Source organism: Podarcis filfolensis, assembly GCF_964270895.1.
Source record: "Podarcis filfolensis genome assembly, chromosome: 10".
Taxonomy (NCBI): Eukaryota; Metazoa; Chordata; class Lepidosauria; order Squamata; family Lacertidae; genus Podarcis; species Podarcis filfolensis.
This window is the reverse complement of record NC_139612.1, coordinates 9440766-9465857: the sequence shown is the minus strand read 5'-3', so window position 1 is coordinate 9465857 and position 25092 is coordinate 9440766.

The window sequence follows — 25092 nt, the reverse complement described above, 5'->3', positions numbered from 1 at the left end:
ACTGTAAACAGATAAGAACATTGGCAGGGTTATTGTAATAACCTGCAGTTTTATAAGAGTATATATTTAAAGTAGATGAATAAATGAGCAAATTAAGCTAATTTGGATATGTAGAAAATATTAAAAATAAATTTAAGGAACCACAGAAAGAGGAGGAAGTCAGGTTTTGAAATGCTAAAATGTCTGTAAAATAATTGAAATGTATAACACTGAAAATCATAAATAAAATAATAATGAAAAACAACTTCATGCTGTACAACAGTTCTCCAATGAAAAATAAGGACGTTTTACCATACCCGCCAACATTTCTCCAACGAAAATGGCCCTGTGGGTTAAACCACAGAGCCTAGGACTTGCCGATCAGAAGGTCGCCGGTTCGAATCCCCACGACGGGGTAAGCTCCCGTTGCTCGGTCCCTGCTCCTGCCAACCTAGCAGTTCAAAAGCCCGTCAAAGTGCAAGTAGATAAATAGGTACCACTCCGGCGGGAAGCTAAACGGCGTTTCCGTGCACTGCTCTGGTTTGCCAGAAGCACCTTAGTCATGCTGGCCACATGACCTGGAAGCTGTATGTCGGCTCCCTCGGCCAATAAAGCGAGATGAGCGCCGCAACCCCAGAGTCAGCCACGACTGGACCTAATGGTCAGGTGTCCCTTTACTCTTTACCTTTAAGGAAAAGCAGGACATTCCAGGATGAAATCAGAAACTAGGGTGGCTTCTGTAAATTCCATTGGATGCAATTCCCATTGGACAGACACTGGAGTTACAGTGTCTTGTTGAAAGGCATGACCCAGCAGTAATCACCAGACACACAACTCTGTGTGTTTATTAGTCCACACAGTAGTCATTTGTGTGTTTTGGTCCTGTGCATTGAGTACACAGAAGTACGTTCACAAGCAGATTTGTCTTTGCCAGATCAGATTATTCAGGCAGAGGCAAACTCAGCCCTCCAGATGTTTTGGGACTACAACTCCCATAATCCCTGACCACCGGTCCTGTTAGCTAGGGATGATGGGCGTTGTAGTCCCAAAACATCTGGAGGGCCGAGTTTGCCTATGCCTGGATTATTGCACTCAGGAAATGTAGAGGTCATACCCCACTATGTATAATAACTCTGTTGTAACAAATTGTACCCGAAGTAGGCAGCTGAAATGGAATGTGATATATATATATATAAATAATCCTAATGTATTACATGCAGCTGTAATTCATGTCATAACAGAGACTAGCAAATTGCAGATGAAATGCACCAAATTGAATCTCCCATAGTGATTTAAATGAACAATTTCAACTGCAAGCAGGAGTATAATAAAAATAGTGCCCTTCAGCCACTGATCTAACTCCACTTCACATTCTAAGCTCTGCAAATTATCAAGCAAGTGTGGAATTATCCCTTTGCTGCTGAGCTGGTTCTCTACTGCGGTTGGCCAAGCAGGTAGCCTTAACTTAGCCTGCTACGCAAAGCACTTCAAACTATTCATTTGAAAATAATAGCCAGCTTTGCCATAAGATGCTCTACTCTGGGTACCTCGAATGGAATGCGACAAAGGATAAGCACACGACAACCAGAAATTGAATGTTCAAACACACATCTCCAGTTGCCCGTAGGTTGCTGTGGCATTTGCCTCCTAGGTAGGTCATAAGGAAAGGGTTAAAATGAGTGTGATGTGATTGGCCAGTGGAAACTGATAGGAGGAGTTAGAGTGAGAGTGGGTGTTGTGTGGAAGTCAGTTGGGAGTTGGAGAAGGAAGAGGGAGGATATAAGTCTGTGGGTTGGTCGAGTTGTGTGATGAGAGAGTGAGAGGAACTGTTAGGTGGAGTCAGATAGATAGATAGTTGGGATAGATAGTTGGGATAATCAGTTTTAAGTTGTTAGGAACGAATAGGGGACAGTTAATAATAATAATAATAATAATAATAATAATAATAATAATAGTAATAATAATAATTTATACCCCGCCCTCCCCAGCCAAGGCTGGGCTCAGAGCGGCTTACAAGCAATAATAAAAACAAGTTAAATGATTACAACTTAAAAACAAAATTAAAATACAACATTAAAATACTGAAACATTAAAATATTAAAATGTAGCCGCATCGCAGGAGGAGAAGGAAAAGAAAAACGAAAGAGAGGGAGGGAATCAAATTGGCTCCAAGCCAAAAGCCAGGCGGAACAACTCTGTCTTGCAGGCCCTGCGGAAAGAAATCAGATCCTGCAGGGCCCTGGTCTCATGAGGCAGAGCGTTCCACCAGGCTGGAGCCAGAGTTGAAAAGGCTCTGGCTCTGGTTGAAGCCAATCTAACTTCCTTAGGGCCCGGGACCACAAGGGTGTTGCTATTTATGGACCTTGAGGCTCTCCGTGGGGCATACCGGGAGAGGCGGTCCCGTAGGTATGAGGGTCCTAGGCCGTGAAGGGCTTTAAAGGTCAAAAGCAGCACCTTAAATCTGATCCTGTACTCCACCGGGAGCCAGTGCAGCTTGAAAAGCACTGGGTGAATATGCTCCCATGGCAGGGACCCCGTGAGGAGCCTCGCTGCAGCATTCTGCACCCGCTGGAGTTTCTGGGACAGCTTCAAGGGCAGCCCCATGTAGAGCGAATTACAGTAGTCAAGCCTGGAGATGACCGTCGCATGGATCACTGTAAGAAACTGCCAAGAAAAATTAACTGAAACCATAAGCTTGTTCATGCCTATAAAATAAACTTGATTATTTGTTAATATTAACAACTGACTGGTCTCCGTGTGTACCCGTGAGAAACGGGTTGGTGGCAGCGAAGAAAGCAATCACAGTGGTGGCACAGGGTCAATAGACCGTCAAATGTCCGGGGACCCTGTGTGATCGCCACAGTTGCTCACTCATTTTTATTTTTGCGTCTCTCCTCTCCCGAGGTTCTTAGGTGAGTTGTCTTCTTCGTCCCCCAACCTAAGACCACAGTGCCACAATTAAACTGTATAAAAGGAAGGTCTTGCATTTTAAAAGCCTAGCGACAAAAATTGGGATTTTGTGTTTGTTTTTTTGGATCTTGCCAAAGGACCTGCATGGTTATGCAATGCTTAAACAGCATGATGAGTGAAACCCTTTTGACATTTCAGAATAGAAATCCAACCATCGATTTGGGATTCGGACATGTAACAACAGTGCAACAGTGAGTGGAAAAACTTGTTTTAAATGGTCATAAGAAGTGTTGCTTGAAATAAAAGGTGGGAAGGGGAAGGAATGCAAGCCTGCGGAAGTCCCTGGGAGATGTACGATTGATTGCTTGTTAGGAAAAAAATTCAGTTTCTTCTTCTTCTTTTTTAAAATTCATTTTTATTACATTTTCCACTTTAACAATCCAATCAAATCACATTAAATATTCCAAATTATACATATACATATCAAATAATCCAAATATTCTGCCAAATTATAAAAATCTTTAATAGGACTTCCCATGCTTCAAGTTCGGAGGGTTCTGATAAAAAAATTCAGTTTCATTAACCCCAGCAGCTCCAATCCAAGTTTACTTTGGATTTACCAGATTCTTACTCTTTTTCCAGATGTCTACTGACCATCTAGTTTATTACTGGAAGATGCTGTGATCCTACAGGCCTGCTGAAGGCTCCATTGCAGTTTGTTGCATATGCTAAAACCCCAACCCAACACCATTCCAATCCCAGTCTTAGCCAAACAGTACAGGAGAACATTTTCAGATGTATTGTATACAAAACACAGTTCCCAACTACCACTTCTTTCTCTCCCTTTGGCATCCCCATTTCTTAAAGAGATGTCTACTGAAATATACTCGGAGTCGAGAGTGGATTTCATGCTCTTTATTCAGCTCATAGTGGTGAGGAGGAATGGAAGTTCCCCCAGAATGTCTGCTTTATATACATTATTTACACAATAGGCCCCACGTGATTGGCTAATTCTGGGATTCTCCTGTGGGCTAATCAGGTTGTGGATTCACTTCCACCTGGAGCTGGATTGGGTGGCTCCTGTGGACCAATCAGACTGTGCATTCTGAATCCTATTGTTCTAGGACCAATCAGACTGCTGCATTTTGGATCCTATTCAACTCAGTACATAACATCTACACAGGCCCGAAGCCCATTAGGAACAACAACAGGGATCCTGCAACAAGACAAGCAATGCTCTCTGAAAAGTACCCTCCTTTGACAGGAGACTTCCCCTCTCTCCCTCCCCTGGCCTATGAGAGATTTGCAGGGGCAGATGATTGACAGTCATCGAATCCTTGTAATGCAAAACACTCCAAAAGTTACAGGAATCAGTGGAAGGAGCCAGTTGCCTGGTTTTCCACATAGTGATAGTGAAGATGAAACAGGACGCAGAAACTGACATGTAGGATATGAAAGGCAATTGCAGTGTTAGCCTCTTCTGGATGACCTGTTTGTTGAGCACTCATCCTGAGCTGCTTACACAAAGCTTATGAAGAGGTTAGACAATGCCCTGTCTTTACAGAGCATTTTTCTGATCTGTTTACTGGGCAGTTATATGACAATGGGCATTCATCTTAATTCATCCTGATGTGCTTTGCATACGGACGATACGTCTTCCAGTAAATCAGTCATTTATCCCATTTTTTTTTAGTAAATTTCACTTTGGAACCACAAAACGCCTTATCTATTTTAATTTTAAGAATTTGTTGCACCAGAGAACTTTAACTGCACAAACCTAAACTTTTTGGAACGCAGTTGAACTGGAATGCGGCTGAATCCATCTCGCAAAATACTGGCATGTTAGAGGTGATGCCAGCGGTTTAGCAAAACTATTTAGCAACTGTTGCACTTTACTAAATAATGCTGAACATTCATTTCACTGAGAAACATTGCCTCACCCCTCTCGCTCCCTCTTTTTCCCTCAGTTTCAATTGAGTCTGTCACCTCAATCAAACTCCTGAGCCAGGTGCCCAATTAAAACCCTATTAAACTTCACATTTTGAATGTGCAATTAATGAATTCATCAATTCATCACGGCGATTCCTAGTTAGACAGTGGAAGGTCTTTATTTTGACTGAATTCGTTTAGCTCCTCACTTGAAGAAAATCTCTCTCTATATATTAATTTGTAATCATTGTAATGCTGGAAGCCAAGCCAGGAGCCGTCACAGACCTCAGCAGCTGCTGCAGATTTGAGAGCTTCTTTGAAGCTGCTCTGGAAGCATCTAATTCTCAAACACTGGTGGCTGGAATCCAAAATCAATACAGCTTTGCAAGAAAAACACCACCCATCATCATAATGCCAAACATCACAAAAGCTTGAAGAACCAGGGGGAAAGGTGGAGACAGGTGGGGAACCTCAGGACCAGGGGCCAAATCCAGGTCTCAAGGCCTCTCTACCTGGCCCCAGGACTCTTCTCAGGCCACACCTCTTCCCGGACCACAGCCACCCCTCATTGGTCCTGCTCCATCTTCTCATGGAATGCCTTTGCCTGGCTGGGATGTGCCCCTAACCTATAATTCTGCCTTTTGCTTGCCTGGATGGAGACACGTGAGTAGAAAAGGTATCATACACTGGGAAGCATGACTGGAAATTTCCATGAAGTTAGAGGAGAAACCTGGTTAATCATTAGTGGGGATGTATCTCTGTGGCTTAGTCACAGGATCAACAGTTCACAGTCACGTGAAAGGGGTTGCCTTTCAGGTCTCTGCATATGCAGGTCTGCAGGCATCCATGTTGGGTGTGGTGCCTCTTTTTTCTAAGCTACTGAAGAGAATGGATGTGCTTTTCTCTGTCTCCAGCAGAACAGCATGAGGCTAAAAGAGGTTGCAGTGGACAAAAGACAGAGCTCTGATTCTAGCTCAGAATGCAAATTTTGTGTAATCTAAATTATTATGCCTCATGCTGCGAGCAGTCTAAGAATTGTGCAACTATGCAGCTTTTTTTGTTTTTAAGTTGTTTGAAGTTAAATTCTGCGAGTAAAGCTTTTCAAACCCTATTTTGGACTGGGGAATTTCAATTTCAATACAAGAGTCAGTTTCGTTCATCCAGAGCATGCGTAGGCAAACTAAGGCCCAGGGGCTGGATCCAGCCCAATCGCCTTCTCAATCTGGCCTGCGGGCAGTCCGGAAATCAGCGTGTTTTTACATGAGTAGAATGTGTCCTTTTATTTAAAATGCATCTCTGGGTTATTTGTGAGGCATAGGAATTTGTTCATTTATATTTTTTTTCAAAATATAGTCCGACCCCCCCATAAGGTCTGAGGGACAGTGGACCAACCTCCTGCTGAAAAAGTTTGCTGACCCCTGATCCAGAGGCTTCAACATATGCAAAATTAATACTCTCAGTAGTTCATGGCTTGAATGTAACAGCCTACTGTACCACGGCAATAGTTACATCTGTTGTGCTGACCACTTTTTTCCCTTCGGTCGCATCCACCGAAGAGCCCCGAAGGTTGCTTATGGGAGAATGAGGACCTTATGCTACAACAGTTCCCTGGGAGAAAACACACTCAATGATCAATGTGCTTTTCCTGGTCTTCTTGCATGTGTGCAGCCCAATCCTATGTGCTTGTTTCCTCAGATGCGAGTCCAGCCATGTTCAAAGACAGTTACACCTTAGTACATGTGTTTGGGATGCAGCCTTGAAGGGGCATGTTTTGGAGGGGTGCTTCCCTCTTCTTCCTGTGGCCGCCCTGCACATCTGATCCCTTTTGGGTAAGCGCTGGCAGGGCTGAAGCCTGGTACCTCTTCTATGTACTCAGCTTGTGGTATTTACAGAATTCACCTCGGCAGAAACCAGCTCCTTTGAAATCAACTTCAGCTTCACAAAAACTCAAGACAGGAAGCTAGCCAGTGAAACATGCTGTTCTGGCTCCAAAGACCGACTGCTTAACTAACTGTTCTAATCTGCACTTTTCAGCCTCAGCATTGCAGTCGTCTACAGAAGCAATATTGGCTCTTTGATACAGGCCTCCCCTCTCCCGCCCTCCTAGTTTGCTTCCATGGCAACATCCATCAGGAAAGGAGCAGTTGGGTGCATATGGTGAAGAAACAACAAGGCTGATTTCTCTCAAAGAAAGAGGCCGAAGTGTTTGTAGCGTGGTCTCTTTAGGGGTTTTTTTCCTGCGTAACTAGCTAACAATCCAAACCACCTCTCTTGTTTCGCTGTGCCACGGTATTAATTAGGATGCTTAATGATGTACCAGTTTTAAGAACTGAAGGCTAGAGGTAACACCCAGGATGCTGTTAATTAACGAGGCTGCTAGAGGAAACACCGGAATAAAAGTGGCTTCAGCAAATGCAGGACCAGTGAGAGTAGAATATGCAAGTATGTGTATCAATAAATGCGTGTGTTCATGCTTCTGAGAAACACCACGAGGCAATTTGTGTTTCCCACAACTATCATAACAAGCGGTGCTGCCCTTCAGCCCAGTGCAAACAATGGCATGTTTGCTACAATTTTTTTTAAAAAAAAAATTTAAATCTCCCAATTTTCTTGAGCCTCATGACAGCTTTTGAAACAGAAATGCTAGATGCCACGGGGAAATTTTATCATTGAATGCCAACAAGGAAGCCAAAGGGCTGCCAACAACCCATTTCAGTGTTTCCCAAACTTGGGTCTCCAGCTGTTTTTGGACTACAATGCCCATCATCCCTAGCTAGCAGGACCAGTGGTCAGGGATGATGGGAATTGTAGTCCAAAACCGGCTGGAGACCCAAATTTGGGAAACACTGATCTATTTGAACCAGTTAAATACAGTTGCTAAGAACATCGTCTTTGAACATCAGGTCAGTATTTTAAACTAAACATTTGGGGGGAAAGGCCCACCTGCTGGACATTTCATGCCTTATTCACAGCATCTCACTTGCCATCATACAGACAAAGAAATATATTGTTGCATGCCCAACCAATCTCCAAGCAGTGCGAGATTCTAGGGGTTCCCGGTGCTTGCCCAAGGTTCACGATTCCTTTTGGAAATGTGGCACAGCAGAGACTGCAGTGTCTTTAGGATAGATGGTTTATTTACACGTATATACAACAGCATCAACACCCCAAGTGGCTCTTGCATCTCCCATAGCCACTGCCTTGGATTCAAGCAGAAGTCACTTAAGGCTTCTTCTCTGCCTTTCCTTTTTTTTTCAAAAAAAAAATTTGTTTTCCAAAAAAAAAAAATTAAAACAAATCGACATACAAACATACATACATCCTGTTTAAATCTTGGTAAGATTATTAAGTGACTTCCTCAAATCCCCTTGATTGAATTTCATTATATATCATTTTAACAGTTTCCCAAAATCAGTTTTCTCAAGATAGTTCACTTAATCACTTAACATCTTTCCTTCTTTCTAATTTAGCTTTAAACATCTTAAATCTTATCCTTACATATTTCAATCCTAAGCCTATCTAATATTTGCAAGCTTTTCCAATTAAATTATCTTGACATATTTAACTAAATAATCTTTAAATTTCTTCCATTCTTCCTGGTACTCCTCCTCCTTCTGGTCGCGGACTCTTCCAGTCAGGTCGGCCAGCTCCAAAAAATCCATCATCTTCATCTGCCAATCTTCCACTGTTGGTACTTCTTGTGTTTTCCAATTCTTCGCTAACAAAATTCTTGCTGCAGTTGTGGCATACAAAAATAATTTGACATCTTTCTTGGGCGAATCCAAACCTGTTATTCCAAGAAGAAAGGCCTCTGGTTTCTTACTGAATATATATTTCAACATTTTTTTCAATTCATTATAAATCTTCTCCCAGAAGTCTTTCACTCTTCTCTGCCTTTCCAGTCTCCCTCACATCACACAAAATCCTGCCCTAAAAACTCAGGCTTTGCCATCCTAACCTTCAAAGGGAGGGAGGAGAGTCTAGCTTGATTTATATGTTAACACTTGCTGAGATTATAGGGATCAGAAGTCTGGCACCCACGATCTCATCACAACGTTTTTGTTCTTTGGTTTCATGTGACCGATGTTGACCGAGGAATAATAGTATTGGGAGGTATTCCGAATGAGTAGCTGTGTGAGTCTTTTGCAGGTAACGGCACCAGAGAGTCTGGTGGCACCTTGAAGATTAAGACATTTATTATGGCATAAATACAGCCTACTTTGTCTGACACATGATTCAGGCTGCCATCAGAGGGGAGCAGGCTATCAGAAATGCACGTCTCCACCATCTCTACACAAATGGTGTAATCTGTCAGGTAGATAGGAATGTTAGTCATCCACCCAGAAGCCATGCTTCTCCTACCTCTTTAGGAGAGAGAAGAATGGTTTCATTTATTCCAGCCCTGCTCCTATATGATGTCCTTCTCATGGACCACTAATAAGGAGAAGTGCCCCTTAACCACACAGAGGCATAGCTGTCAACTTACAGATTTGAAAATAAGAGACCAGCAGCCTCGAAAATAAGGAATCAGCAGCCAAAATAAGGGATTTTATTAAAGTTAAAAGGGACCAGATAATTTGGGAGAGCAGCGCTGGTTTTTAGCCCTTCATTTCCAGAGGTTGCTGCTCAAGACACCAGCTGATGAAACACTGCAATTCAATAACTACAAGCAGCAACCACTTTTCGCACAAAACGAAGTCCAAGCTCTGAAGAAGCTGCTGCAGTTCTGTATCTTTTCTCTCGTGCTCCATCTGCAGCTCTCAGTTCCATCAGGCGGGGCGGGAGGAAGGGGGGGGGAATAGCACCCGAAGTAAACCCGCAGATCAGACCATCTATGCTAGTCTACCACTACAAATCTATGGGGAAAGCGCTTGCAGTCCTTCCTCCGCTTTCCCCCTCTATGGTTAGCCCTTGGAACACCTGCCCACACCTCCGCCTCCTCCTCCTCTCTCTGAACTGCTTTCTCTATGGTTGCCCTCGCTCTCCTCTCAAGGCTCCTCAGCAATTCATAGGCCGCGCCAGGCTGCCCATCTCATCCGGATCCTTCAGCGGTGCAGCCGCAGTACAGCCTAGCGGGAGCAGCGGCGACGGGCAGAGGGGAGGCCCCAGGCAGAGAAGCTCAGTTCGGCGGCCGTGAGGAGGATGGCGGCGGAAGGGCCCGAGGCTCCCGCCAGTCCCGGCAGGGAGGGGCTCCCGGGGGCTGAGGCTGGTGAGAGGGGGTTAGAGGGGGGCGGGCTGGGCAGCCAAGCAACACAGTTGGAGCTTCCCTCCTACCTGGCTGGCAGGGAGGGAGGGAGAGGAGCTGCTTCCTTTGAAACCCGAGAAATTTAAGGGACATCATCAATAAGGGACAGCAGTGGGACACAGCGCTGGGATAAGGGAGTTTCCCACCAAATAAGGGACGGTTGACAGCTATGCACAGAGGACTTACCTAGCAAGCTGAACCAGGGCATCATTTCAAACCACAAGGGAGCTGAATAAATGAACTGCAGCAGCACCACAACTCCAAATTAAACTAGCAGCTGCGGGGGGACGACAACAACACGTAATGATTCTTAAAAACTCTGAATTACAATATGACACTCATTAGTATATATATAACACTGGGGAACAAAATTTTTGTTTCATTGACACCTGCAGTTGTTCTAACCTAATTTCGACATGCTGATTTCATATCTGAAGTTGGTTTTGTTCTGTAAGCTCTAGTTTTTTGCAATTCATGTTTTTCACTTTTCACCATAATCTTTATTTTTCACATTGCAAGAATTCAATATTTTATTAAACACATAGCCAAAGTAGTACAATATGAGTATAAATGTAAGTGACTTAGGGAAGTTTTTAATATTTAATGCTGTATTGTTTTTAACACTTGATTGGAAGCCGCCCAGAGTGGGTGGGGAAACTCAGCCAGATGGGCGGGGTATAAATAATAAATTATTATTATTATTATTATTATTATTATTATTATTATTATTATTAACATGACATGTATAGCATTGAAAATGACATGTATATCTATGTACAGTCTGAGGTATGCAAAAAGATGTATTCCCTTAGGATACACAGTATACTGGGGAACAAAAAAATCTTCATTTTCTTTTGCATGAGATTTTTCAACTGTTCTTATATGTTCTTTCAATGCTGATTTCAAATCTGAAATCAATTTTCGTGTACATGCTATAATTATCTTTCAATTTCCGACTTTTGCCGATATGTCATATATACACTGGGGATAAGTGGACACTGACACGTTGATCTATCCTAACCACATGGTAATTATTGTTTTGCAAACTTAATTTTTATTTATTTTTACAGTTTTGTAACCTAAATATTTGTATTTTTCAGTTCGGACCACGGCTTCTTCAAGTAGACAAAAATGTGTAAAGTTGAAAAATCTCATGCAACAGAAAATGAAAAAAAAAAATTGTTCCCCAGTGTAATGATATAGTTCCTTTTAGGAATTCTAGGTGACGAAATCCCAAGAGAGCAGAAAAGGCTATTTATGTATGTGACCACCGCTGCACAGATGTCATTGGCCCAGAGATGGAAAGAAGATAAGTCCCTACCAGAGAAGAATGGCAGATCAAATTGATGGATTATGCCGAAATGGCTAAAATGACTGGAAGAATCAGAAATCAGGAAGACCAAAATGTTAATAACAAATGGGGAAAATTTATATCTTATCTTAAAGACCATCGTAAACAGTTAAAATCGTTAGTGGGTTTGGAATATCACTTGGAGATTAATGGTGAATTTTGGATACAATGGAGAGATAAAAGATTTGGATTATTATAAAAGATGCAGGAGGAAATGATTAACAACAGGACCCACAAAGGGGAGGAGGGAAGTCCAAGAGATCCATTGGAATCTTGTTTTTATGTTGTATGTTGGATATGTGACTGTAAAATTGCAATCTGAAAAATCAAATAAATAAATTGGGTTGGGAGGGGAATTACAATATGACAAACAGATCAACAGGAATGCAAGGTGTCTCCCTTTTCCAGTTATATACTTTTGCTGAAAGCTGCCAGTCTTAAACACATGTTCTCTCCCTGAAAGATTTAAGATCTGCAGTCCCTTTCCCCAAGATATTAAAAGCCCTGCTTGTCACGAGGTGATCTTCTTAATTACAGAGATAAATTGGGGTTCGGAACTGGATGCTTTCCTTCGGTGAGGCTTATTAAGGCTGTGTTTTAAAGTACTCTGAAATAGAATAATGGGAACCAATTCTCAAGAACAGGCCGAAGGAAAGCCATCATGGCTAATGCTGTACCACACAGCTCTGTGTGTTCAATTTCCTCCCATTATTTACTATTAGTTTAGTGCTCCCTCTGTGCTGTCCAAATAAACAGTGAGTCACAGACTTTTAAGGAAATTCTGAAAAGTACACATAATAATAATCTCTTTTGTGCTCTTTTGGTCTCTTTTCTACAAGCTCTTACTTTCCTTTCAAGTTTGTTCTTAAAAAAAAAAGATTTCCTCCCACTGCTCAACTTCATTTTCTCCTCCTCTAATTTTTGGTTCACTTGGTCATGTTTTCCACACACATGTGTGACTCTCGTTCATTTCTCGCACCATCTTTCCTTTAAAAAAAAGCCAGCGAGCTTCTTCTCTCTTTCCCTAATTGTCAGTTTAAAATAATGACTTGGCCCCCAAATCATACCGGGTCTTCTCCTTTTCATCTGACACATCAACTCTTTGTTTTACTTCAGATGTCATTCTTGATGTCCCCCTCAATCTCCAGCACGGGGCTTCTTTCTAAAAGGGAGTTCAGACTTTTCACTACATGCTGGGTCCAGATGTCATCCACCCAAGAATTCTCAATGTACATTGCTGATCTTCTAAAAAAAGAAAGATAGAAAAATAATTTGTCCCTAAAATCAGCCTCCATAGCTGAGGACTGGAAAAGGGCCAATTCTTTTTTCTCCTTACTTTAGGGATCCAGGGAGGAACCTGGAAATTATGGACTAGTTTATCTTAACATCTGTGCTGGGAAAACCGGTGTAAAGTATGGTTAAATATAAAATAACCAAGCATATAGAAGAACAAGCCGTACTGAAGAAGGACCAGCATGGCTTCTGCAAAGGCAAGTCCTGTCTCACTAACCTGTTCTCTGAGAGTATCAAGAGGCATATAGAGATGATCCAGATGACACAGTGTACTTAGACTTTCAAAAAGATTTCAACAAAGTAGCACACTAAAGATTCCCATGTAAACTTATCAATCATGGGATAAGAGGAGAGGTCCTCTTGTGGATCAGAAACTGGTTGAGTAACAGGAAAACATAATAGGAATACAGTGGTACCTTCGGTTACATATGCTTCAGGTTACATATGCTTCAGGTTACATATGCTTCAGGTTACAGACTCCGCTAACCCAGAAATATTACCTGGGTTAAGAACTTTGCTTCAGGATGAGAACATAAATCTATCATCTACAATACTGTCTTATTTATTTTATAGTAGAGTACATTGATTATTGCTTTCATTTTATGGATCAACGGTCTTGTTAGTAAAATTCACATTAAATTGATGTTTTAGGGGTTGTTTTTAAAGTCTGGGACGGATTAATCCGTTCTGCATTACTTTCTATGGGAAAGTGCGCCTTGGTTTTGGAAAGCTTTGGTTTTGGAACAGACTTCTGGAATGGATTAAGTTTGAGAACCAAGGTGCCACTGTATTCCAAAAATGCCAAAAATATTCCAAAAACGCAATTGAATGGAATTAAATTGCAGCATAGCAAAGAGTCTCACATTGGCTAGTTGCTATAACTTCAGACATCTCCAAATAGGAACACAGGCTGTAGTTATCAGTGGCCAAGTTTGCTGCCTAGTGTTATTGCGTCTGATCAGAGTCAGGAAGATGCAGATTCATATCAGCACTCAGCTATGATGTTTATCAGGTGATATTGAGCCAGCCAGCCACTCTCAACCTGATCTTTGTCACTGGGGTAGAGAAGATTCAGAAAGCTAAAATATAGCTGCCCTGAGTTCCTCTGGGGAAGCTTGGAATGCAGCCAATAGGTACATTTTTAAAAAATCATTCACAATGAGTACTATCTGGTGTTTGTAATTACCATCAGGCATAAGGACTAGCATGGGACACGGGTGGCGCTGTGGGTTAAACCACAGAGCCTAGGACTTGCCAATCAGAAGGTCGGCGGTTCGAATCCCCGCGACAGGGTGAGTTCCCATTGCTCAGTCCCTGCTCCTGCCAACCTAGCAGTTTGAAAGCACGTCAAAGTGCAAGTAGATAAATAGGTACCACTCCAGCGGGAAGGTAAACGGCGTTTCCGTGCGCTGCTCTGGTTCACCAGAAGCAGCTTAGTCATGCTGGCCACATGACCCAGAAGCTGTACGCCAGCTCCCTCGGCCAATAAAGCGAGATGAGTGCCGCAACCCCAGAGTCAGCCACTGGACCTAATGGTCAGGGGTCCCTTTAACTTTACCTATAAGGACTAGCAACTTGCCATTTTAAACGGAAGCCAAGATGATGAGAATCATGAATTCAGTGTCCAGTACCAAGATTTGTTGCTGTGCATTATTCATAATACTTTATATCTCAGTTCAAGATAACATACAATGCTTTATATAATGGTTTATATTTTAATGGCTAGGTTGTATTGAACTGCAGTTTTCGTGTTCTCATCCATCCTAAATCCCCAGACAGGACAGGGTTAGAAGTCCAAAGAACTGTTAACAAAGAAATGGTTTCTTGTGGCCAGTTGAAAATAAACCTTGCACTGAGGAGTTTTTAAAAGCATTTTTGTTCATATCTGAGGCCAAGTGATTTGTAACAGTTTTCGTAAAACACAAACTGCCTTTTTCCTGCATTCGTGGGGCAGAAGTAATACAACCCCGCATATTTTTTTTAATCCTTCTGTGGCCAACTATTTTGTTAAACAAAGCCCTATGGGTTATATGGGGATTCCAAGCCTTTATCCAACTGGGAAGGGAGAATCACCATCTCCCCACTTGCTCCCATCTTAACAAGCCAAGAAGCTTCACCGCCTGAGGCTTCTGAGCAGGTGACAAGATCTCTCTTTTCCCTCTGTTCTGACTTAGAATTGCCTTCGCAAAACACTGACATATTTATCTGCAACGGCTGTGCTCCAATCTGTACAAAATTGAAGCATTCCAGTTTGTCCTGCTTTTGCGATACGTTGTTCCATATCCAGTTCTAACTGTAGCTTCTTGTCCCACATAGAGATTTCTCAGGAGACAGATGAGATCATCAGGCACTCCCATTTCTTTAAGAACTTGCCATAGTTTGCTGTGGTCAACACAGTCAAAAGCTTTTGCATAGTCAATGAAGCAGAAGTAGATGTCTTTCTGGAACTCTCTAGCTTTCTCCATAATCCAGCGCATGTTTGCAATTTGGTCTCTGGTTCCTCTGCCCCTTCGAAATCCAGCTTGCACTTCTGGGAGTTCTCGGTCCACATACTGCTTAAGCCTGCCTTGTAGATTTTTAAGCATAACCTTGCTAGCATGTGAAATGAGTACAATTGTGCAGTAGTTGGAGCATTCTTTGGCACTGCCCTTCTTTGGAATTGGGATGTAGACTGATCTTCTCCAATCCTCTGGCCACTGCTGGGTTTTCCAAATATGCTGGCATATTGAATGTAGCACCTTAACAGCATCATCTTTTAAAATTTTAAATAGTTCAGCTGGAATACCATCACTTCCACTGGCCTTGTTATTTGCAGTGCTTTCTAAGACTCATGTGACTTCACTCTCCAGGATGTCTGGCTCAAGGTCAGCAACCACACTACTTGGGGTGTACGAGACATCCATATCTTTCTGGTTGTCTCGGTTCTCGAAGCTACCAGCATGAGTTTGACCAAACTGCGGGAGGCAGTGGAAGACAGGAGTGCCTGGCGTGCTCTGGTCCAGGGGATCACGAAGAGTCGAACACGACTAAACGGCTAAACAACAACAACAGCTGTTACACATCTGCAGCTCTGAAGCCTTCCCGTCTCCCGCCCCCTGTTGTTCCCAAAATAATTTGTATTGTATGCCATTCTCAGCTTTTAAAAAATGAATTTTTAAGGAAGGATTGCTGGAGTAATCCACCGATGAAATCTCCAGAGACTCAGTCAGCAGTATCTTTGTGTTGCTTTGCCAGTTAACCTGTCTTAAATGTCAGCTCTGTCAGAAGCAATTTCCTACCCCCATGCCACGTTTTTCCATTTCACCCATCTTACAGGATTCCTCAAAGTCATTTTCCTGTAGCAAACTGAATCAGATATTCACTTATTTAAATTTCTAATCCGTTCCACTCCTAGGTGCTTGAAATAAGCACTGGGGGGGAAATGGCAGCTGCATAGATGAAGGCTATAATCCTAGGCACACTTACTTGGAAGTAAGTCCCAATGAACTCAATGTGACTTACTTTTGAGTAGACACACTTAGCAGTATAGTAAGGACTGGTTCGCCAAAAGCGGCTTAGTCATGCTGGCCACATGACCCGGAAACTGTACGCCGGCTCCCTCGGCCAATAAAGCGAGATGAGCGCCGCAACCCTAGAGTCGTCTGCGACAGGACCTAACGGTCAGGGGTCCCTTTACCTTTAAGGACTGGGCTACAGCTGTTTCACACCTGCTATTAGGAGGGAGAAATTTGATTCAGTTCACATTGGAAGGTGAATTAACCTACCGTATTTTTTGCTCTATAAGACACACCAGACCATAAGACGCACCTAGTTTTTGGAGGAGGAAAACAAGAAAAAAAATATTCTGAAGCTCAGAAGCCAGAACAGCAATATATATTAGGGATATATATTATATATTAGGGATATATATATCCATGGGATATATATTAGGAGGAATGAAATGTTAAAAAACTTTTTGATGAATGCAATGAAATGCTGATAACTTTTTAAAATAATCTGAAACTGATTTGGAAATGTGGAGAACAACTGAAGACTGAAAAGTTAGAAATTGAGAGAAATCCCCATTCCTACTTGGAATTAAGCCCTATTAAAACCAGTGGGTTTAATTTAATTTAATAGGGCTTCCTAAGAAAGGAAATATGTGCTAAATCTCAGAGACCCAAAAGTTGTGTTTCGCTACAAAATCTCAACCCAGATAAAAAGGTTTTCAAATGTGTTCAGAAAATGTTGAAAATCAAGTGAAGTGAACTTCACAATAGGCAGACAGTCTCCAGCAGGAACACCTCTTTTACATGACCTTGATGTTAAAAATCTGGCACACAGGTGGAAATAATCAGAAATGCAAGTATGAGAATATTGCATTAGAACAGAATAATAAGAATAGAGTCGTGTTACGCAGCAGAATACCAATATTCATGGCGGGATCCAAGACTCTTCAAAGTAGTATTTGCATTTTGATGCGACTGGGCAGGAGTTTGGGTTACAGTTATAGCAAATTCCTTAGACCACTCAGGCAGAAGCATGTACAACGCTGTTCTGGAGTCTTTTGATTTCTTTCAATCAGAACAGCCCTTCCAACCTTCAAATAGAATTTCATTCCAAAACGTCCTGACCTGGAAAAAGATGACGCTTCAGATTACCAAGGTAAGAGAGCTTATGAACATTTCTGTAACTGGTACAATTCAGTGCAAGGAAACAGCAGCAAACAGAGCCAGGAGAGAGCGTTAATATCAAACTGGATGGGGAAATGACATGGCAGACTCCAGCTACTGCACAAGCTCAAAATGGGATCACCTAGAAGATCGTATTCTGTCACACGTATTCTGTCCAAATCAGCTTTAATAATACAACCTGAATTTCCTGGAACGTGATCAAATTGCACCCGAAATTAGCAACAGTTTGGAAGTGCCTTGCAGTAAGGCTACCCTCAGTACTCTAACAATAGGATTAATCCATTTGAAACCAGTGGGTTTATTTTAGAGTAAATGTACTTAGGAGTTGGGTACAAAGGCTGCATTCCTGCCCACCATTAATATTTTTGTTTGTCAGCATGATTCTATACATGCCTGCTCCCTTGTGAAACGTGGACCACTTATAAACACCATCTCCAATTCCTTGAAAGATTCCAAGTCTCCGAAAAGTTTTACACATCACCTGGGAAGATAGGCAAACTAATGCCAGCGTACTGGAAGAAGCAAGATCACCAGTGATGATTCTTCAACATCAACTTTGTTGGACTGGTCATGTTGTCTGGATGCCTGATTTTCGTCTTCCAAAGCAACTACTCTATACCGAACATAAAAATGGTAAGCGTAATGCTGGTGGTCAACAAAAGAAGTTTAAAGACTCTCTCAAGGCAAAAAATAAAATAAAATAATGTAGTATAAACACTGACAATTGGGAAACACTGGCCTGTGGGCGCTCCAGTTGGAGAACAGCCTTTACCAAAGGTGTCATGGGCTTTGAAGACACTTGAACTCAGGACACAAGGGAGAAACGTGCTAAGAGGAAGGCACACTTGGCAAATCCACACCGTGATCAATTCCCACCCGGAAACCTATGTCCCCACTGTGGAAGGACGTGTGGATCCAGAATTGGCCTCCATAGTCACATATGGACTCCCTGTTAAGACCATGTTCATAGAAGACAATCTTACCTGGCTACGAGTGATCACCAAAGAAGAAGAAGAAGCTCCCTTGAGCATAGCTGTCAACTTTTCCCTTTTCTTGCGAGGAATCCTATTCGGAATAAGGCAATTTCCCTTTAAAAAAGGGAAATGTTGACAGCTATACCCTTGAGTTTAATGGGACTCCTTCGCAGGTAAAAGTGTGTGTAGTTTGCCATCCTCGGTCCCATTGTTTCCATTTGGCTGTGATAACTCTGTGTAAAACTGCAGCCGCCCTCGATAGCTGCCGTTTGCCGATGTTTATTCTCTTTTCTACCATTCTTGCATAAACCATCAAGGGATTAAATCTCTCCCGCCCTCCTCTCTGTCCCCACACCAACTTACCTAGCCAAATGCAGTTACTGGCAAATTCATCTCCCTTCCATTTGTTCAAATATTGCTTCTTGCAGCCCCCAACAGTTCCTTATCCGTCGAGACTTCTAAAAAGAAATCCAGCAGCAGTCTAAGCTTATTTGATTTAAAGTGCATATGTCTCATGTCATCTCCCTCAGATTCCTGCCCGCGCTCGGTTCCTTAACAGAACAATATCCTCTCAAGGAAACGATTTGTGAGCAAAATACCCTGGACTAAAAGGGGGAGGAAAGAGAGCTTCATCTTTTCCATTTTGCACTTTTGTAGAATATTCTCTCCCCACACACATTCATCCCTCAAATAGATCAGGGAAGGCTCTTATGTGACAGTTTACAAACACTTTTGCCATGATGTGCAGTGGAGCACCGAGGGAACGGAGCGGGAAAAGAAAAATACTTAAATCGAGGGAGAAAAAGCAGTAGAAAAATACAAAGAGGAAGGCAGCGATCAGATGTGCTGGCGGCAACAGCCCAGTCAAAATTGCACATGCACCCATTGTCCTTGATAAGAGAGGGGAAAGTCTGTTGGGTTCACGGTATGAAAGCTTCCATGTTTAGGAGGCAAACAACCCAGATCACAAGGTCCCCTACGGGAGATAAATTATCTTCCCATTAACCCCGGGGGCATCTGTGCAGTTTTCCAAGCATACCTCTGAGTTCTAGCCTTAATGTCAGACCCTCTAAGTGGCCCTCCAAGTCCAAGATTTACAGAAGCCATTCCGGTTTCTGATTTGATGCCAGAATGTCCGGCTTTTCCTTATCTCCCGCTTGGACTACTGCAATGCGCTCTTTGTGGGGCTACCTTTGAAGGTGACCCAGAAACTACAACTAAACCAGAATGCGGCAGCTAGACTGGTGACTGGGAGCAGCCGCCAAGACCACATAACACCGGTCTTGAAAGACCTACATTGATTCCCAGTACGTTTCCAAGCACAATTCAACATGTTAGTGCTGACCTTTACTTCTTCTTTGGCAATCACTCATAGCCGAGTAAGATTGTCTTCCATAAACACAGTTTTAACAATCAGTCCGTAAGTGACGGTGGAGGCCAATTCTGGATCCACACGTCCTTCCACGGTGGGGACATTGGTTTCCAAGCGGGAGGTTATCACGGTGAGGGTTTGCCAAGTGTGCTTTCCTCTTAGCACGCTTCTCCCTTGCGTTCTGAGTTTGAGTGTCTTCAAAGTCCATAACACCTTTGGTAAAGGCTGTTCTCCAACTGGAGCACTCGCAGGCCTGTGTTTCCCAGTTGTCGGTGTTTATACTACATTTTTTTTAGATCAGCCTTGGCCCAGTGTACCTGAAGGAGCGTCTCGGCCCCCATCGTTCAGCCCGGACACTGAGGTCCAGCTCTGAGGGCCTTCTGGCGGTTCCTTCGCTGCGAGAAGTGAGGTTACAGGGAACCAGGCAGAGGGCCTTCCCAGTAGTGGCGCCCGCCCTGTGGAACACCCTCCCTTCAGATGCCAAGGAAATAAAGAACTATCTGACTTTTAGAACACATCTGAAGGCAGCCCTGTTTAGGGAAGCGTTTAATGTTTTATGTTTTGTCACATTATATTAATATTCTTTTGGGAACCACCCAGAGTGGCTGGGGAAACCCAGCCAGATGGGTGGGTATAAATAAATTATTATTAGTAGTAGTAGTAGTAGTAGTAGTAGTAGTAGTAGATCAGCCTCGGCCCAGTATACCGAAGGAGCATCTCCACCCTCATTGTTCAGACCAGACACTGAGATCCAGCTCCGAGGGCCTTCTGGCGGTTTCCTCGCTGCGAGAAGCCAAGTTACAGGGAACCAGGCAGAGGACCTTCTTGGTAGTGGCACCCGCCCTGTGGAACACCCTCCCATCAGATGTCAAAGAGATAAACAACTACCTGACATTCAGAAGACTTCTGAAGGCAGCCCTGTTCAGGGAAGTTTTTAATGTGTGACATTTTAATGTATTTTTAATCTTTGTTGGAAGCCGCCCAGAGTGGCTGGGGAAACCCAGCCAGATGGGTGAGGTATAAATAATATATTATTATTATTATTATTATTATTATTATTATTATTATTATTAAAATGTTGGAGTCATGCAACCCCTGATCCAAGAAGATAAGTAACTATACAACCTTTAGAAGACACCTGAAGACCAGCCCTGTATAGGGAAGTTTTTTTAATGTTTAATGCGTTATTATGTTTTATATATGTTGAAGTGGCTGGGCAACCCAGTCTGATGGGCGAAGTATAAATAAATTATTATTATTATTATTATTATTATTATTATTATTATTATTATTGAATAGGGCATGCCTATTTTCATCAGAGAAATGGAGGATATGCATCCCTCACTCACATAGTCCAAAATAGGTGCAAATATTCCAGTTGTCACTGTTCCTTTATGCTACCCTCTGCCCCCCCCCCTTCTTGTTTAGCACAAAACCAGCTACAGAGAAAGCTGCCCCTTAGGAAACACTCTCAGATATTGGCTATAAATGTGAAAGACCAGACAATGAACAATCAGCTGCAACATTTTCCCCAAAGAACAATCAATACACAGGAAGAAGGAAGGAAAGGGATAACATGATTTTTAAAAAATAATAAAGTTCCCCAGTACGGATGGATTCACCTCTGAGATTTATATATCACACGGATATAAATAATTGGCAAAACATTCACCGTCCTTAACAGAAATGAGGAATGCAGGTATGTGGAAGCAAAGAAGAGTTCCAGCCTCTTGGAAGGAAGCAAAAATTATTATAATTGCTAGCCCTGGAAAAGCTCCTATAAAACAATAGGCTTCCAAAACTTAGAATGTTAAGCAAAAATCTATCATTTGCCTGATAATAAATGTTGGAAATGTAAAGAAAATGAAGGTACATTCTTTCACCTTTGGTGGACGTGCCCAAAGATTAAGGCTTTCTGGGAGATGATATATAATGAAATGAAAAAGGTATTTAAATATACCTTCCTGAAGAAGCCAGAGGCCTTTCTCCTGGGCATAGTCGGCCAATTGGTACCAAAGAAGGATAGAACTTTCTTTATGTATGCAACAACAGCAGCAAGAATACTTATTGCAAAGTATTGGAAGACACAAGAGCTACCCACCCTGGAAGAGTGGCAGATGAAGGTGATGGATTATATGGAATTGGCGGAAATGACTGGCAGAATCCAAGACTTGGGAGAAGAGTTGGTGGAGGAAGACTGGAAGAAATTTAAAGACTATCTTCAGAAATATTGTAAAATTAATGAATGTTAAAATGATGTTTGGATTGGAAATAAGTGGTATTTAGCAACAAAAGTTAATGAGAATATGCAAAAATGAATTGATAAATGGATGAAAATATAGAGTTATAATATGTTACGATATAGAGTTAAGATAAATGAAAGAGGGTAAGGATTTGCTGATTTGATTATTTAAATGGGAATACAAAAAGGGGAGGTGTGAGGGAGTCAAGGAAACAAGTTAAATGAATTTAAAGTTACAAAAATGGATTTGTTTTTAATTTTTTCTTTGTATCTATTTGTTTTTTTTTTAATTCCGTATTTTTATTTTTATTTTTATTTGGGTTTTTTTGGTCATGTATCTTTTTGTATCTTTTTTATTATTTATCTAAACTTTTCTTTTTGTAAAATCTCAATAAATATCTTTAAAAAAACAAAAAACAAAACTTAGAATGTTAAAATATCAACATCAGTATTGGCAACCAGGCTGAATAAAACAAATGGGTCTTGGTCCAGTATACCTGAAGGAGCGTCTCCACCCCCATCGTTCTGTCTGGACACTGAGGTCCAGCTCCGAGCACCTTCTGGCGGTTCCCTCACTGCGAGAAGCCAAGTTACAGGGAACCAGGCAGAGGGCCTTCTCGGTAGTGGCACCCGCCCTGTGGAACGCCCTCCCATCAGATGTCAAGGAAATAAACAACTATCTGACTTTTAGAAGACATCTGAAGGCAGCCCTCTTTAGGGAAGCGTTTAATGGTTGACGGACTATTGTATTTTAATCTTTTGTTGGAAGCCGCCCAGAGTGGCTGGGGAAACCCAGCCAGATGGACAGGGTATAAATAAAAAATTATTATTATTATTATTATTATTATTATTATTATTATTATTAAATCAGAAGTCTATTGACAGCAATCCAGGTGTCTGTCGTCTAGGTGGAAAATTAATTTGGAAATTATTTAACATTATGTTAAAGAGAAGGTCTGTATAGTGAAAGCTATGTTTTTTTCCAGTAGTGATGTATGGAAGGGAGAGCTGGACCATAAAGAAGGCTGATCGCCGAAGAATTGATGCTTTTGAATTATGGTGCTGGAGGAGACTCCTGAGAGTCCCATGGACTGCAAGAAGATCAAACCTATCCATTCTGAAGGAAATCAGCCCTGAGTGCTCACTGGAAGGACAGATCCTGAAGCTGAGGCTCCAATATTTTGGCCACCTCATGAGAAGAGAAGACTCCCTGGAAAAGACCCTGATGTTGGGAAAGATGGAGGGCACAAGGAGAAGGGGACGACAGAGGACAAGATGGTTGGACAGTGTTCTCGAAGCTCCCAGCATGAGTTTGACCAAACTGCGGGAGGCAGTGGAAGACAGGAGTGCCTGGCGTGCTCTGGTCCATGGGGTCACGAAGAGTCAGACATGACTAAACGACTAAACAACAACAACAACAATGTTAGAGAGCAGAGGAGACTTTATTCTCAGCAGGTCTCCAGTGGAGTCCTGTAAGTTAGAGGGATGTTGGCACATTTCTGGGGCTAGCCTTGAATGCCCCATCACCTGTAGAGGAATCAGACTCCTTGTCCCTGACAGTTTGCACCCATTTCTGTGTCTGTTCTCTGGTGTCTTGGCTGAAACAGGAATCTAGTGGACCTGCGTACAGCACCAAGATGTGGGGCAGGGAAGGTACATGATTAATACCAGCCGACTTTTGAAGTTCAAAGAGTTACATCTTTTTAGATGTCGCGCCAGCTGTGATTTTTCTGATCAGTTTTCAGTCCCAGTTATCCGGCTTTTTGTAAAGGTATTTCCGTTGAGTGTTTTATTAATGGAGGTGATGAATACTTGTCACAGTGGAGAATTGTGAATAAGTTTGAAGGATCTAAGCGTCCTTTTTACCTGCAAAATCTTGATCGGCAGTAGCTCTTCCGATTATAATAGCTTTCTGCCATCCAATTTAAGCAGCAGAATAAGGCAGTCACAACCATAAATAGGCCAGAGAGCATAAAAACCACAGCAGAGGCTGATAAAACAAAAGCAAAGCGCATAGACAGAGGGTGCTCAAATTAATAGATCTGCCCCACCCTCATCCACCCAGAATGCAGAAAGATGTGTTACTGCCCTTGAGCAATGGCCAGATTCAGGGATGGGAGGTTCCTTTCTTTATTGGTCTTTAAGGACGGGGGGGGGGCATTAATTAGAAGCCACCCAATTTGCACTTCTTGAACCAATATGCGATCCAAAACACAGCTGTCCTTAGGAATTCACACTGCCTATGTTGGTTAAGCGGTTTAAGAAAGCTTGGCTTAATGAAATCACAGAATAGTAGAGCTGGGAAGCATGATCATCTAGTCCAATGCAGGAATCTTTTGCCCAGCGTGAGACTTGAATTCACAACACTGAAAGCAAGAGCCTCATGGTCTACCGGCTGAGCTATCCCACACAGTCACGATTGCAAGGAACCTAGATTCACAAAGCAGCAACGGGTGTGAGATCTCTAGGATCGCAAGAAAAAAGCAAAATGTCTTTTGAGGATGTGGAGTCAAATGTCTAATCAGGAAAGCATTCTAAGAGAGGAAGAGTAGTGAGAACAGTGGTACCTTGGTTCTCAAACACCTTGGTACTCAAACGCCTTGGTTCCCAAACGCCAAAAACCTGGAAGTATGTGTTCCGGTTTTTCAATGTATTTCGGAAGCCGAACGTCAAAGCAGCCATCGGCTATTGTTTCCAGGGCACCTGCACCAATCAGAAGCTGCGCCTTGGTTTTCGAACATTTCAGAAGTCAAACAGACTTCCATAACAGATTAAGCTTGGCCCTTTTGTTTTTGCTCTTTATTTTGTGTTTTTATTTTTGAGGCTCTTTCGGTTCATTTGTTTTTGTGACTGTGTGGAGCCCAGTTCAACTACTGATTGATTGATTGTGTGACTGCAGAAATGGATAAAAGCCCCCCGTCCAAACAATGACTATCATCAGTGCAGGTAAGAAAAAATAAGAATTTTAATTTTTATCATCTACAATACTGTCTCATTTATTTTATAGTACAGTACATTGATTGTTGCTTTCATTTTATGGATCAATGGTCTCCTTAGATAGTAAAATTCATGTTAAATTGCTGTTTTAGGAGTTGTTTTTAAAAGTCTGGAACGGATTAATCAG